The sequence below is a fragment of the Ranitomeya imitator genome, chromosome 2 (assembly GCF_032444005.1).
Source record: "Ranitomeya imitator isolate aRanImi1 chromosome 2, aRanImi1.pri, whole genome shotgun sequence".
Lineage (NCBI taxonomy): Eukaryota > Metazoa > Chordata > Amphibia > Anura > Dendrobatidae > Ranitomeya > Ranitomeya imitator.
In genome coordinates this window covers 331,906,781-331,921,063 of record NC_091283.1, presented here as the reverse complement: position 1 = coordinate 331,921,063, position 14,283 = coordinate 331,906,781, and the positions used below count along the sequence as shown (strand labels likewise).

Genomic DNA, 14,283 nt, shown 5'->3' with positions numbered 1-14,283 from the left:
CGAGAAACCGCTGAATAGCGTAGAGCGCGCTCTTTTTCTACTGCTGCGCAGTGCATTCGGCACTTGCGCATGCGAGTAGCACTACGCCACCAACGGGAACATAAGCAAGATGTGGGGGACAAACAGCGCTGTGACCACGCCCTTTGGACCAGACCAGCCTGATTGACCGGTGAAAACGGCGACTTTTGTAAGGTATTTCGGCAGCATAGGTGGGGAATCAGGGGACAAAAAATACCCTATTGTAAAGCACAGCTCAGGCCCTATTTAACGGTATTTTTATCTCATACTGAAAAAACGGGGTGACAGGTTCCCTTTAATATACTTTGTCAGGAGGACGTGGCCTAACAGAAAGAACTGGAGACTTCCACTATGGCCTGTGTTCACAGCAGAGGTAGTGTTGAGGCCTATATGTGTCAGGACCATCACTCTTGTCAGTAGCTAACGTAACATATGGTTAGAGGCTGCTATTACAGTGATTGTGAGGAGAATTCATTCTATTTATGATATTGTATATTTCACCTCATAATCACCCTGCTTTGTATTATTCACGGTTGCTATAGTTACCACAATTCCCTACCATTATCAGGGAAATAAATCATATTGGTTACTTCTGCCTTCTGTTTGTTTGTGTGTTGTATCTGGTCACTCAATACAGGGACACAATGAGGGCATTACACTGTTTGGAGGGATGGCAGTACCGTGGGAACATTACACTGTGCGGGAGGATGGCAGAATTGGGGGGAACAATATACTGTGTGTGGGGTATTGACAGTACTGTGGGAACATTACACTGTGTGTAAGGGGAAGATGGTACTGTGGGAACAATATGTGGCACCCCAGGAGTTCGGGTACCATAGTGGTGCTGCCTTCCTCTTGGGCAGGGTAATGCCATGCCTGAAGACAGGAGGGATCCCTTTGGCAGGTAATCTCACATTCAACACATTCTGACTCCAGGCCAGAGGGGGGAGCTCAAACCCCGGTTTTAGGGGAACTTCCCCGATATACATCCTGGTCTAGAGGAGGAGTTAGACAGTCTGGTGCAGACAAGAGACAGGGAAAGAGAACAGAGGAGTGATTAGGAGCTAGAGGAGGGCTGTGACTGGGCCCCTCTAAGCAGAGCGCAGAGGCCGGGAACCCGAGGTTGTGGGCAACTGCAGGTCCCACAGCAGAACTGGAGGGCAGAGAGCTGAAAATAACCTGCCCCATTAAACCTGAGGTACAGCAGCATTCCAGAGCCCAGAGTCACTGTATACAGAGACCCTAGAGAAACGGCTTAAGTTGCCTACCATATAGGTACTACCCCAGGGCAGGAGAGAACGAGGACCTTGTTAGGACACTTCAGGCAGGAGGGGACCAATAGTCTACGCAATGTGGAAGGCTCCCAACCTGACCTGCCAAGGGGGTTTCCACCTGTCTTCAGGCTGCCTGGACTCCATCTACCCCTGTTGCCGGTATCCTGGACTGTGGCCTGCTACCATCAGTAAACCAGGTAAAAACTGCAACCCTGTGTCCTCCGTTTATTTATCGGCAACCCATCATCCTTGCCCACTCCACTGGGAGCATTGGGGACCCCGCTTCACCTGTGGGAAGCGTCACCATGTATGCTGCAGTAACATCACCCCAGAGGACCCCTTTAAGCAGCGTCAGTCCCCTCTGACCAAGAACCACAGGTGGCATCACGAATACAAACTTTATTTCAAAGCCCCTTAAAAGACTTTTCCCTTTTAACTGAGTGCCTAGGGCCACGACTGGGTCGCAGCCTCCGTGACATCCCCTTTAAGTGCGACCGGATCCGGTACCGAGTATCCCCATTGCCCTGGTGGGTGACTCAACTTTGGCGTCACGAACAGGATTGCATGCCCTGGCATCACCAGGTACTGTGTGGCAGAGACTGTGACAATTTGCCTGCAAGCCTCCATTGCCTCGCTGTGTGGAGCGCGAGGGGGAGGAGTAGGTGTAACTTCGTGGGCAGAGCCAGCAAAAGAGCGCGAAGATGAAGCTGGAGCCGTGCTTTGAGAGGAGCCACAAGTGAAGACGCCATGCGGCAGAGCCGCAAGTGAAGACGCCGTGCCAGAGCCCCGGAAGGAGGACCAGGAGGAGCGCCCAACCGCACACAGCAGGAACCGCTACAGACTCCGGTGGCAAGACGTCAGCCCTGCAAGGTTAGCAAGGGGGAAGGGGACATGACTGACCCAGAAGGAGAATTGGCGGCGGTCGCAGCCACAGGCCCCATGATGCCCCCTGGCCCCGCGGTTGTCGCAGCCACATGCCCCATGATGCTCCAAGGCCCTGCGGTGGACGCAGCCACATGTCCCAGGCCCCACAGTGCCTGTAGCTCCTGCAAGTCGGCAGGACCCTGCCACATAACAGCTCCTATAATGCCGCTATCCATGGCCTATATACATGGAGTAGAGGAGCTGCGGAGACACCATCACGTGTTTCTCAACGCAGGCAGTGAATAGCCAGGCCTTTCACCGGGAAGGAACAACCAAGGGAAGGGCAGCATCCAATAAAGGAAAACATCCAATAAAGGAAATCCACCTATGCCAAGCATGGTATCCATCCACAGACAGCTGTTTCGGGGTTTTTGCCCCTCATCAGTGTGGAGTAGGAAACTGGCTATCAGGAGCAATGCCTAGTAGAAAGTCTATAAAGGCACGGATGATTGACCTCGTGGAGGTCAAAACATCCAACACCGCGGAGACACCATCACGTGTTTCTCAACGCAGTGATCCAGAACACTGCCCCCAAATATGCAAATGCAAGTAGAGGAGCTGCGGAGACACCATCACGTGTTTCTCAACGCAGGCAGTGAATAGCCAGGCCTTTCACCGGGAAGGAACAACCAAGGGAAGGGCAGCATCCAATAAAGGAAATCATGGCTATCAGGAGCAGTGCCTAGTAAAAAGGCTATAAAGGCACAGATGATTGGCCTCGGGGAGACCAAAACATCCAACACCGCGGAGACACCATCACGTGTTTCTCAACGCAGTGATTCCAGAACACTGCCCCCATCCCTTATGGGAAATATGCAGATGCATGTAAAGAAGCTGCGGAGACACCATCACGTGTTTCTCAACGCAAGCAGTGAATAGCCAGGCCTTTCCCCGGGAAGGAACAACCACAGGAAGGGCAGCATCCTATGAAGGAAAGCCACCTATGCCAAGCATGGTATCCATCCACAGACAGCTGTTTCGGGGTTTTGCCCCTCATCAGTGTGGAGTAGGAATCTGGCATAGGTGGTTTTCCTTTATTGGATGTTTTCCTTTATTGGATGCTGCCCTTCCCTTGGTTGTTCCTTCCCGGTGAAAGGCCTGGCTATTCACTGCCTGCGTTGAGAAACACGTGATGGTGTCTCCGCAGCTCCTCTACTTGCATTTGCATATTTGGGGGCAGTGTTCTGGATCACTGCGTTGAGAAACACGTGATGGTGTCTCCGCGGTGTTGGATGTTTTGACCTCAACGAGGTCAATCATCCGTGCCTTTATAGACTTTCTACTAGGCACTGCTCCTGATAGCCAGTTTCCTACTCCACACTGATGAGGGGCAAAAACCCCGAAACAGCTGTCTGTGGATGGATACCATGCTTGGCATAGGTGGTTTTCCTTTATTGGATGTTTTCCTTTATTGGATGCTGCCCTTCCCTTGGTTGTTCCTTCCCGGTGAAAGGCCTGGCTATTCACTGCCTGCGTTGAGAAACACGTGATGGTGTCTCCGCAGCTCCTCTACTTGAATTTGCATATTTGGGGGCAGTGTTCTGGATCACTGCGTTGAGAAACACGTGATGGTGTCTCCGCGGTGTTGGATGTTTTGACCTCCACGAGGTCAATCATCCGTGCCTTTATAGACTTTCTACTAGGCACTGCTCCTGATAGCCAGTTTCCTACTCCACACTGATGAGGGGCAAAAACCCCGAAACAGCTGTCTGTGGATGGATACCATGCTCGGCATAGGTGGTTTTCCTTTATTGGATGTTTTCCTTTATTGGATGCTGCCCTTCCCTTGGTTGTTCCTTCCCGGTGAAAGGCCTGGCTATTCACTGCCTGCGTTGAGAAACACGTGATGGTGTCTCCGCAGCTCCTCTACTTGCATTTGCATATTTGGGGGCAGTGTTCTGGATCACTGCGTTGAGAAACACGTGATGGTGTCTCCGCGGTGTTGGATGTTTTGACCTCCACGAGGTCAATCATCCGTGCCTTTATAGACTTTCTACTAGGCACTGCTCCTGATAGCCAGTTTCCTACTCCACACTGATGAGGGGCAAAAACCCCGAAACAGCTGTCTGTGGATGGATACCATGCTTGGCATAGGTGGTTTTCCTTTATTGGATGTTTTCCTTTATTGGATGCTGCCCTTCCCTTGGTTGTTCCTTCCCGGTGAAAGGCCTGGCTATTCACTGCCTGCGTTGAGAAACACGTGATGGTGTCTCCGCAGCTCCTCTACTTGCATTTGCATATTTGGGGGCAGTGTTCTGGATCACTGCGTTGAGAAACACGTGATGGTGTCTCCGCGGTGTTGGATGTTTTGACCTCCACGAGGTCAATCATCCGTGCCTTTATAGACTTTCTACTAGGCACTGCTCCTGATAGCCAGTTTCCTACTCCACACTGATGAGGGGCAAAAACCCCAAAACAGCTGTCTGTGGATGGATACCATGCTCGGCATAGGTGGTTTTCCTTTATTGGATGTTTTCCTTTATTGGATGCTGCCCTTCCCTTGGTTGTTCCTTCCCGGTGAAAGGCCTGGCTATTCACTGCCTGCGTTGAGAAACACGTGATGGTGTCTCCGCAGCTCCTCTACTTGCATTTGCATATTTGGGGGCAGTGTTCTGGATCACTGCGTTGAGAAACACGTGATGGTGTCTCCGCGGTGTTGGATGTTTTGACCTCCACGAGGTCAATCATCCGTGCCTTTATAGACTTTCTACTAGGCACTGCTCCTGATAGCCAGTTTCCTACTCCACACTGATGAGGGGCAAAAACCCCGAAACAGCTGTCTGTGGATGGATACCATGCTTGGCATAGGTGGTTTTCCTTTATTGGATGTTTTCCTTTATTGGATGCTGCCCTTCCCTTGGTTGTTCCTTCCCGGTGAAAGGCCTGGCTATTCACTGCCTGCGTTGAGAAACACGTGATGGTGTCTCCGCAGCTCCTCTACTTGCATTTGCATATTTGGGGGCAGTGTTCTGGATCACTGCGTTGAGAAACACGTGATGGTGTCTCCGCGGTGTTGGATGTTTTGACCTCCACGAGGTCAATCATCCGTGCCTTTATATATACATGGAGTGACCTGGCTGCCACAATATTCTGTGGAGTCCCATACGTTAAGTAACTTTAAGGATAGGCTTTGCAGCCTATCTGAAGTATATCCCCTGACAGAGCATCAAAAGGTCAGCATACTAACTGGCCAACTAATTGGCACAGAGAAGTAAAATCCTGGCCGGATATGGAAAAAGGAACTATTAAGCAGATATTTGCCAAACTTAAAACCACTTTTGACACCCGCACCGCTGCAGAAATCAAAATGAGGTTTTTCGGGTGCAAACAAAGAGCACATGATAGCATACGGGACTATGCCCTTAATCTCCAGGAGGCACTACGGGCCATTAAACAGGTTGACCCTAACAGGGTGCAGGATGCAGACAAGCTCTTAAAGGAACAGTTCATTGAGGGGCTCCTGTCCAGCACCCACAGGACACAGTTGCGCATCCTGGCCTTGCAAAACCCTGACCTGGACTTTGCACATTTTAAAGCCAGAGCCATCCGGGTGCTGCATGAACCAATGCCCAGCCACACAGTGCCCCCTAGACATTCAGCAATCACATACCACCAGGAGGTGGCATCATTTCATCAGGCCCCCGTTGAGGCCGACACACAGATCCTGGATGATGATCCCTCCAAAGGACTGCACCACCAGGGCCAGGAACTGACTAAAAGCGTAGCTGCAATAGCCAGAACCGTGCAGTCCTTGCAGGAATCCCCAAAGGAGAAAATCCAGCTGGATTCCAGTCCGGAGGACGTCCCCTGTCGATGACAGAAAAGGATCCCACCGATCAGAAGAAGAGACAACAACTGCTATCATCAGGGTGGAGGACCCATCTGCCGACGCTGCAACCAGGCAAGACACATCGTAAGGTTCTGCCATTTAAATGAGCGTCCCCTGGGGCAGAGGGCCAACCCCCAGGAATAGGATGACCAGGCCCACAAAGCTGGTGAGCCAAGTACGTCGGAGGACGACCGGACCTCCTCATTGTGATCGATGGCATCCCGATGAATGCTTTACTGGACACCGGCTCTCAGGTAGCGACTATGCCTTACATTCTCTACAAACGGTATTGGTCTGACTCAGACATTACCCGTGGCCCAGATAGTGATTTGACAATAGTAGCCAGTAATGTTCAGCTTTTGCCACAGGTGGGGTACAAGGAGGTCACCATTAAGGTGGGGCAGGTAGAATTGAAGGCCCAAGTACTGATGATTGTTGATATTGACCAACGGGAATGTAACCCCATGATGACCAGAGGTACTGATGTCATAGAAAACTGTCTTGCCGAGGTTATTGTCTTGCTACAACAGGTGGCCGAGACTGCTAATTTCAGTCAGCAGCGTGTCCTGCAAAAAGAAATCAGAGCCCTGGTGCAGAGACAACAGGTATAATTGTCTGGTGGAGAAGTCGGACGTGTCACAGTGAGTGATCCAATCCCCACTGCAATACTCCCAGGAGTGAAATGTTAATATGGTGTCGGGCAACAATAGGCCTCAGAGGTAAAGATTACGAGGCCCTGGTAGAACCTGTGTATTCAGATAGTAGGCCCACAATACGCAAGAGGAGGGTGCCAGTACATGTACTTAACTGTGGAAAGAAAGAGGTCCACTTACCCAGATAGTAAACAGTTTAGCAAATGTGGCCTGTTAATGATAATGCAATAAAAGCGACAGAGCCCTTAGTCCCGTCCGACCAGGCGGAGGACAATGGCTCTGCAGGACAGATGGAGGATTGGTGTCAGAAGTTACATGTGGGCACTGAATCTACCCCATCACACCAAAAACAAGGGGCTTACCAGGTGGTCCATGAGTATGAGCGGGTATTCAGCAAGCACCCACTAGGTTTTGGGCAGGTAAAAGGGGTTCAACATCATATCCCCACTGGAGGTCATCCGCCCATTAACCCCTTAACTCCCAAGGGTGGTTTGCATGTTAATGACTTGGCCAATTTTTACAATTCTCACCACTGTCCCTTTATGAGGTTATAACTCTGGAATGCTTCAACGGATCCTGATGATTCTGACAATGTTTTATCGTGATATATTGTACTTCATGATAGTTGTAAAAATTTTTTGATATTACCTGCGTTTATTTGTGAAAAAAACGGAAATTTGGTGAAAATTTGCAATTTCCAACTTTTAATTTTTATGCCCTTAAATCAGAGATATGTCACAAAAAAATACTTAATATAAGTAACATTTCCCACATGTCTACTTTACATCAGCACAATTTTGGAACCAAAATTTGTTTTTGTTAGGGAGTTATGAGGGTTAAAAGTTGACCGTCAATTTCTCATTTTGAGGGGTCTATATGACAGAAAATAACCAAGTGTGATGCCATTCTAAAAACTGCACCCCTCAAGGTGCTCAAAAAAACATTCAATAAGTTTATTAACCCTTCAGGTGTTTCACAGGAATTTTTGGAATGTTTAAATAAAAATGAACATTTAACTTTTTTCTCAAAAAATTTATTTCAGCTCCAATATGTTTTATTTTACCAAAGGTAACATAAGAAAATGGACATCAAAAGATGTTGTACAATTTGTCCTGAGTACGTCGATACCCCATATGTGGGGGTAAACCACTGTTTGGGCGCATGGCAGAGCTCGGAAGCGAAGGAGCGCCATTTGACTTTTCAATGCAAAATTGACTGGAATTGAGATGGGACACCATGTTGCGTTTGGAGAGCCCCTGATGTGCCTAAACATTGAAACCCCCACAAGTGACACCATTTTGGAAAGTAGACCCCCTAAGGAACTTATCTAGATGTGTGGTGAGCACTTTGACCCACCAAGTGCCTCACAGAAGTATATAATGCAGAGCCGTAAAAATAAAAAATCATATTTTTTCACAAAAATGATCTTTTCGCCCCCAATTTTTTATTTTCCCAAGGGTAAGAGAAGAAATTGGACCCCAAAAGTTGTTGTACAATTTGTCCTGAGTACGCTGATACCCCATGTGTGGTGGTAAACCACTGTTTGGGCGCTTGGCAGAGCTCAGAAGGGAAGGAGCGCCATTTGACTTCTCAATACAAAATTGACTGGAATTGAGATGGGACGCCATGTTGCGTTTGGAGAGCCACTGATGTGCCTAAACATTGAAACCCCCCAAAAGTGACACCATTTTGGAAAGTAGACCCCCTAAGGAACTCATCTAGATGTGTTGTGAAAGCTTTGCACCCCCAAGTGTTTCACTACAGTTTATAACGCAAAGCCGTGAAAATAAAAATTATTTTTTTTCCCACAAAAATTATATTTTAGCCTCCAGTTTTGTATTTTCCCAAGGGTAACAGGAGAAATTGGACCCCAAAAGTTGTTGTCCAATTTGTCCCGAGTACGCTGATACCCCATATGTGGGGGGAAACCACCGTTTGGGCGCATGGGAGAGCTCGGAAGGGAAGGAGCGCCATTTGGAATGCAGACTTAGATGGAATGGTCTGCAGGCGTCACATTGCGTTTGCAGAGCCCCTAATGTACCTAAACAGTGGAAACCTCCCACAAGTGACTCCATATTGGAAACTAGACCCCCAAGGAACTTATCTAGATGTGTTGTGAGAACTTTGAACCCCCAAGTGTTTCACTACAGTTTATAACGCAAAAATTATTTTTAGCCCCCAGTTATGTATTTTTCCAAGGGTAACAGTTGAAATTGAACCCCAAAAGTTGTTGTCCAATGTGTCCTGAGTACGCTGATACCCCATATGTTGGGGTAAACGCCTGTTTGGGCGCACGGGAGAGCTCGGAAGAGAAGGAGCACTGTTTTGCTTTTTCAACGCAGAATTGGCTGGAATTGAGATCGGACACTATGTCACGTTTGGAGAGCCCCTGATGTGCCTAAACAGCAGAAACCCCTAACCCTAATCTCAATGGTAACCCTAACCACACCCCTAACCCTGACACACCACTAACCCTAATCCCAACCCTATTCCCAACCGTAAATGTAATCCAAACCCTAACTTTAGCCCCAACCCTAACCCTAACTTTAGCCCCAACCCTAACTCTAACTTTAGCCCCAACCCTAACTGTAGCCCTAACCCTAGCCCCAACCCTATCCCTAGCCCCAACCCTTACCCTAATGGAACAATGGAAATAAATACATTTTTTTAATTTTTTTATTTTTCCCTAACTAAGGGGGTGATGAAGGGGGGTATGATTTACTTTTATAGCGGGTTTTCTAGCGGATTTTTATGATTGGCAGCCGTCACACAATAAAAGACGCTTTTTATTGCAAAAAATATTTTTTGCGTCACCACATTTTGAGAGCTATAATTTTTCCATATTTTGGTCCACAGAGTCATGTGAGGTCTTGTTTTTTGCGGGACGAATTGATGTTTTTATTGGTAACATTTTCGGGCACATGACATTTTTGGATCGCTTTTTATTCCGATTTTTGTGAGGCAGAATGACCAAAAACCAGCTATTCATGAATTTCTTTTTTTTTTGGGGGGGGGGGGGCGTTTATACCGCTCCGCGTTTGGTAAAATCTATAAAGCACACAAAACTAAAGATATAAGCGGCACTAGGTGATGTAGATGTTCCAAGTTCACTAGCCGATGTAGGATCCTAATTGGAACATGTGCGGCACATGTATCTGCAAACCAGCGGGTGGTGCTCAACACAGAGCAATACTCCAGTAGAAATCAAAGAAAAAGGAAAGTGGCACTCACCTTGGTGTTGTTGTGATTCAATGTCTTTTATTCATATCACAAAAAGACAGGCATAATGCGGAGAGGTGGCTGGCGTGAGATGCGGTGCAGGGAGGAGGAAAGGACGACGGCCTTTTCGCGCGTGTGCGCTTCCACGGGTCCAGGTGCACAATTAAAAACGTCATATCCTATATAGGGAGCTAGACGACTTAATGTGAACATGTGAACAATTAAAAAAAAACACATTGGATATAAGTATCAAAGCACAATAATAAGCACTGTATAGAATACCAAATATAGTTTCACATATTTTAAACATATTTGTTCGATGAATATAGAAACTTTACAAAAAAATAGTCATGTCTAATTTGTCATTAAGTCCGATAGGTCCTTGCGCGTTAGTTTCTATAATCCACTTCGCTTCTCGTTGTAGTAATAATTTCTTGCGATCTCCGCCATTAGGCGGACATTTCACTATCTCTAAACCAGCGAAATGTAGTAAATTCGGGTTTGCATTATGTTTATCCCGCATGTGTTTGATAAAACGGGGGCAACCTTTTTCAGATGATACTGAATTAAAATGTTCCCTAAATCTATTCACCATCGGACGTATTGTTTTGCCGATGTAGAAAAACAGGCAGGGGCAAGAGATTATATATACTACATACTGAGACTTGCATGTAATTAACTGACGGACTGTATGACAGACAGAACCCATGCGGATGGGGTTGTTTAGGAGTCTCAGGTGACAGAAACTGCAATTCCCACATTTAAAGTTACCAGTGGGTTGTGATTTCATTAGCCAATTATTATTATCTGCTGGTGCAAGCCGATTTTTAACTAATAAGTCTCCCAAATTCTTTGTTCGCTTGTAAGCAAAAGTCGGATGATTTATTGTGAGAGCTGCTAATGCCCTATCATTTTGTAGCACATGCCAATTTTTGTTAATAGCCCTATAAATTTCTTTATCAATTGGGCTATGTGTGAATGTGAATACAAATTTATTCTCATTTTTCGTCATAGGAGAATATGGGCGTTTTTTGCGACTCTTCAATAAATCATGTTGTGTGAGTTTTTTCACTCTACTTTCAGCTGCTGATAGAATTTTTGGAGGATAATTTCTGTTCAAAAAGTTGGTTTTAAGTTCTGCAATTTGTTTCTTAAACGTTATTTCGTTATTAATTTTTCTGTAACGCACCATCTGGCTGTAGGGAATGCTATTCTTCGTGTGAAAGGGATGAGCACTAGAGTTGAGCGACCTTGACCTTTTTAGAGTCGAGCCGGGTTTCGCGAAACCCGACTATCTCAAAAGTCGGGTCGAGTGAAATCGGCCGATTATGACGTAAAGTCGGGATCGACCGAAACACGAAACCCAATGCAAGTCAATGGGGCAGCATAGTCGGCAGTGAGTGGGGGCCAGGAAAACACCTAGAGTGCCCATTTTAATGTCAAAACCATCCATTCTTCTTAATGAAGCTTGTCAAGCGTAATTTACCTTATAATAATTGGAAGGCATTTGAAATTGGGGGTCATTTGGCTAAAGTTGTGGTGGGTAGGGCTGGTTCAAGTAATTAGTGGGCCCAGGAAATCTGGACCACGTCACGGCAGTGGAGCAGGGAGAGGTAAGTATTTCAACTTTGCAAGTGCTGTGAACCTGAGCAAGCAGGGGGGGCCCACTCGTTGGCATTGGCACTGGCACAGGGCCCCTCAAAGTACAGCGGTGTGTTTGCACGGCGGGGGCGCCTCCCACCGGCAGCAACACTTTTGCGTACCATGAGAGGCCCTGTGCCAGTGATGTCGCCAACTAGTATTCCTCCCCCCACCTGATGAAGGAACCTGCACTTTCATCTGCACCTTCCTGTTTGTCCCCGTGTAAGGTGGTATGGTATGCGGAAAGGGGGACCTGACTTTCAGCAGGGTCACAATCTTGCAGTGTAGCGTGCACGGGAAATGTTGCGTTATGGGTCAATGTACCAGCAGACTCATCTATCACTGGCTGGGCAATGGGCAGGATGAGGAGGAAACACAGATATAGGCCCAAAGAATAAAGTGGGCTAAATGCAGTTCAAAATTGGTAACACAGGACTAATCAGGGGGCATTGCAGTGGAGGACAACTGGAATGAGAGGCTGACACAGAGAGTACGCCCAAATCAGTAAGTAGTCGAAATGCAGTTCAAAATTGGCAACAGTAGTAAACAGGCGGCACAGCTTTGTTCAGTGGAGGAGAACAGCAAGGAGTGGCAGACACCGATAGTAGGCCCCAACCCAACTAGTAGGCCAAATGCAGTCTAACATTAACAACTACTTAACGAGCGCCTGAAAACGGAATTTCAGGACAGGAAACCAGGAGAACAGCAAGGAGCGGCAGACACCGATAGTAGGCCCCAAACCAACTAGTACGCCAAATGCAGTTGTTCCGTTTAACCACAATTTAATGAGAGCCTGAAGATAGAAGTTCAGGAAAGGCAACCTGGAGAACACCTTGGAGTGGAACACACCATCTCTCTACACCCCATACCCAATTTGTAGGTCTAATGCAGCGTAGTTTCCAACAACTACTAAACGAGAGCATGATGATCGAAGCATTGGCGAGGAAACCTGGGGAACACCTTGGAGTGGAACACACCATCTCTCTACAGTGGAACACACCATCTCTCTACACCCCATACCCAATTTGTAGGCCTAATGCAGCGTAGTTTCCAACAACTACTAAACGAGAGCCGGAAGATCGAAGCAATGGAGAGGAAACCTGGGGAACACCTTGGAGTGTAACACACCATCTCTCTACACCCCATACCCAATTTGTAGGCCTAATGCAGCGTAGTTTCCAACAACTACTAAACGAGAGCCGGAAGATCGAAGCAATGGAGAGGAAACCTGGGGAACACCTTGGAGTGTAACACACCATCTCTCTACACCCCATACCCAATTTGTAGGCCTAATGCAGCGTAGTTTCCAACAACTACTAAACGAGAGCCGGAAGATCGAAGCAATGGAGAGGAAACCTGGGGAACACCTTGGAGTGTAACACACCATCTCTCTACACCCCATACCCAATTTGTAGGCCTAATGCAGCGTAGTTTCCAACAACTACTAAACGAGAGCCGGAAGATCGAAGCAATGGAGAGGAAACCTGGGGAACACCTTGGAGTGTAACACACCATCTCTCTACACCCCATACCCAATTTGTAGGCCTAATGCAGCGTAGTTTCCAACAACTACTAAACGAGAGCATGATGATCGAAGCATTGGCGAGGAAACCTGGGGAACACCTTGGAGTGGAACACACCATCTCTCTACAGTGGAACACACCATCTCTCTACACCCCATACCCAATTTGTAGGCCTAATGCAGCGTAGTTTCCAACAACTACTAAACGAGAGCCGGAAGATCGAAGCTCAGGAAAGGCAACCTGGAGAACACCTTGGAGTGGAACACACCATCTCTCTACACCCCATACCCAATTTGTAGGCCCAATGCAGCGTAGTTTCCAACAACTACTAAACGAGAGCCGGAAGATCGAAGCAATGGAGAGGAAACCTGGGGAACACCTTGGAGTGTAACACACCATCTCTCTACACCCCATACCCAATTTGTAGGCCTAATGCAGCGTAGTTTCCAACAACTACTAAACGAGAGCCGGAAGATCGAAGCAATGGAGAGGAAACCTGGGGAACACCTTGGAGTGTAACACACCATCTCTCTACACCCCATACCCAATTTGTAGGCCTAATGCAGCGTAGTTTCCAACAACTACTAAACGAGAGCCGGAAGATCGAAGCTCAGGAAAGGCAACCTGGGGAACACCTTGGAGTGTAACAAACCCTCTCTCTACACCACGGAAGGGCTGATTCTTAGGAAGGAAGGCTGTCGGAAAGAAGCAGGGCGCGTCCGAGGGTGATTATATTCTTATTAGGTATATACTCACCCTCGGACGCGTCCTGCTTCTTTATTTGTAATGAATGTTTATTTGCAATGTGGTTTTGACTTACTCTATTTTTTTGGTAAATAATGATTTTATTATTTTCATTGTTTTGCATCTTCTTGGCAATAATATAAAGAAGACGCGACAGGACAACACTCGGTGGATGCCATATCTGTGTTTAAAATTGAAAAAACCTTTCAGTTAACTACTTGCAGGAGAAAGTTATTGTAGCTGGTGGCCATTTTTAGTACTGTACCAGATTTTTGTTGTATGTGTTTGTTTTTAATGTTAAAATGTCTGCATTTGATATCTCTCCAGTATTTTCTTTTTTATAAGCAAAATACTTATTTTTATATTTTCTGATGTTGGTTCCAGGGGTACACGGGCAGCAGTGGTGTGGTCAGTGGAGGCCTAGTGGAAGGAGTGACCGCAGACAGGCATCGAAGGCC

General features: G+C 47.1%; 1 protein-coding gene across 3 annotated transcripts in view; it reads right to left on the bottom strand.

Moving 5' to 3' along the window:
• LOC138663585 (oocyte zinc finger protein XlCOF22-like) overlaps positions 1-14,283 on the bottom strand; it is a 46,343-nt gene that overhangs the window by 16,521 nt on the left and 15,539 nt on the right. For 2 of the 3 annotated variants that reach the window (XM_069749840.1, XM_069749842.1), the window contains exon 1: positions 9,930-11,367. The gene's annotated coding sequence lies outside the window, so the exon portion shown is untranslated. Of the gene's footprint in view, positions 1-9,929; positions 11,368-14,283 lie in introns of those variants that run through there. The other variant, XM_069749841.1, reaches the window with a different exon arrangement.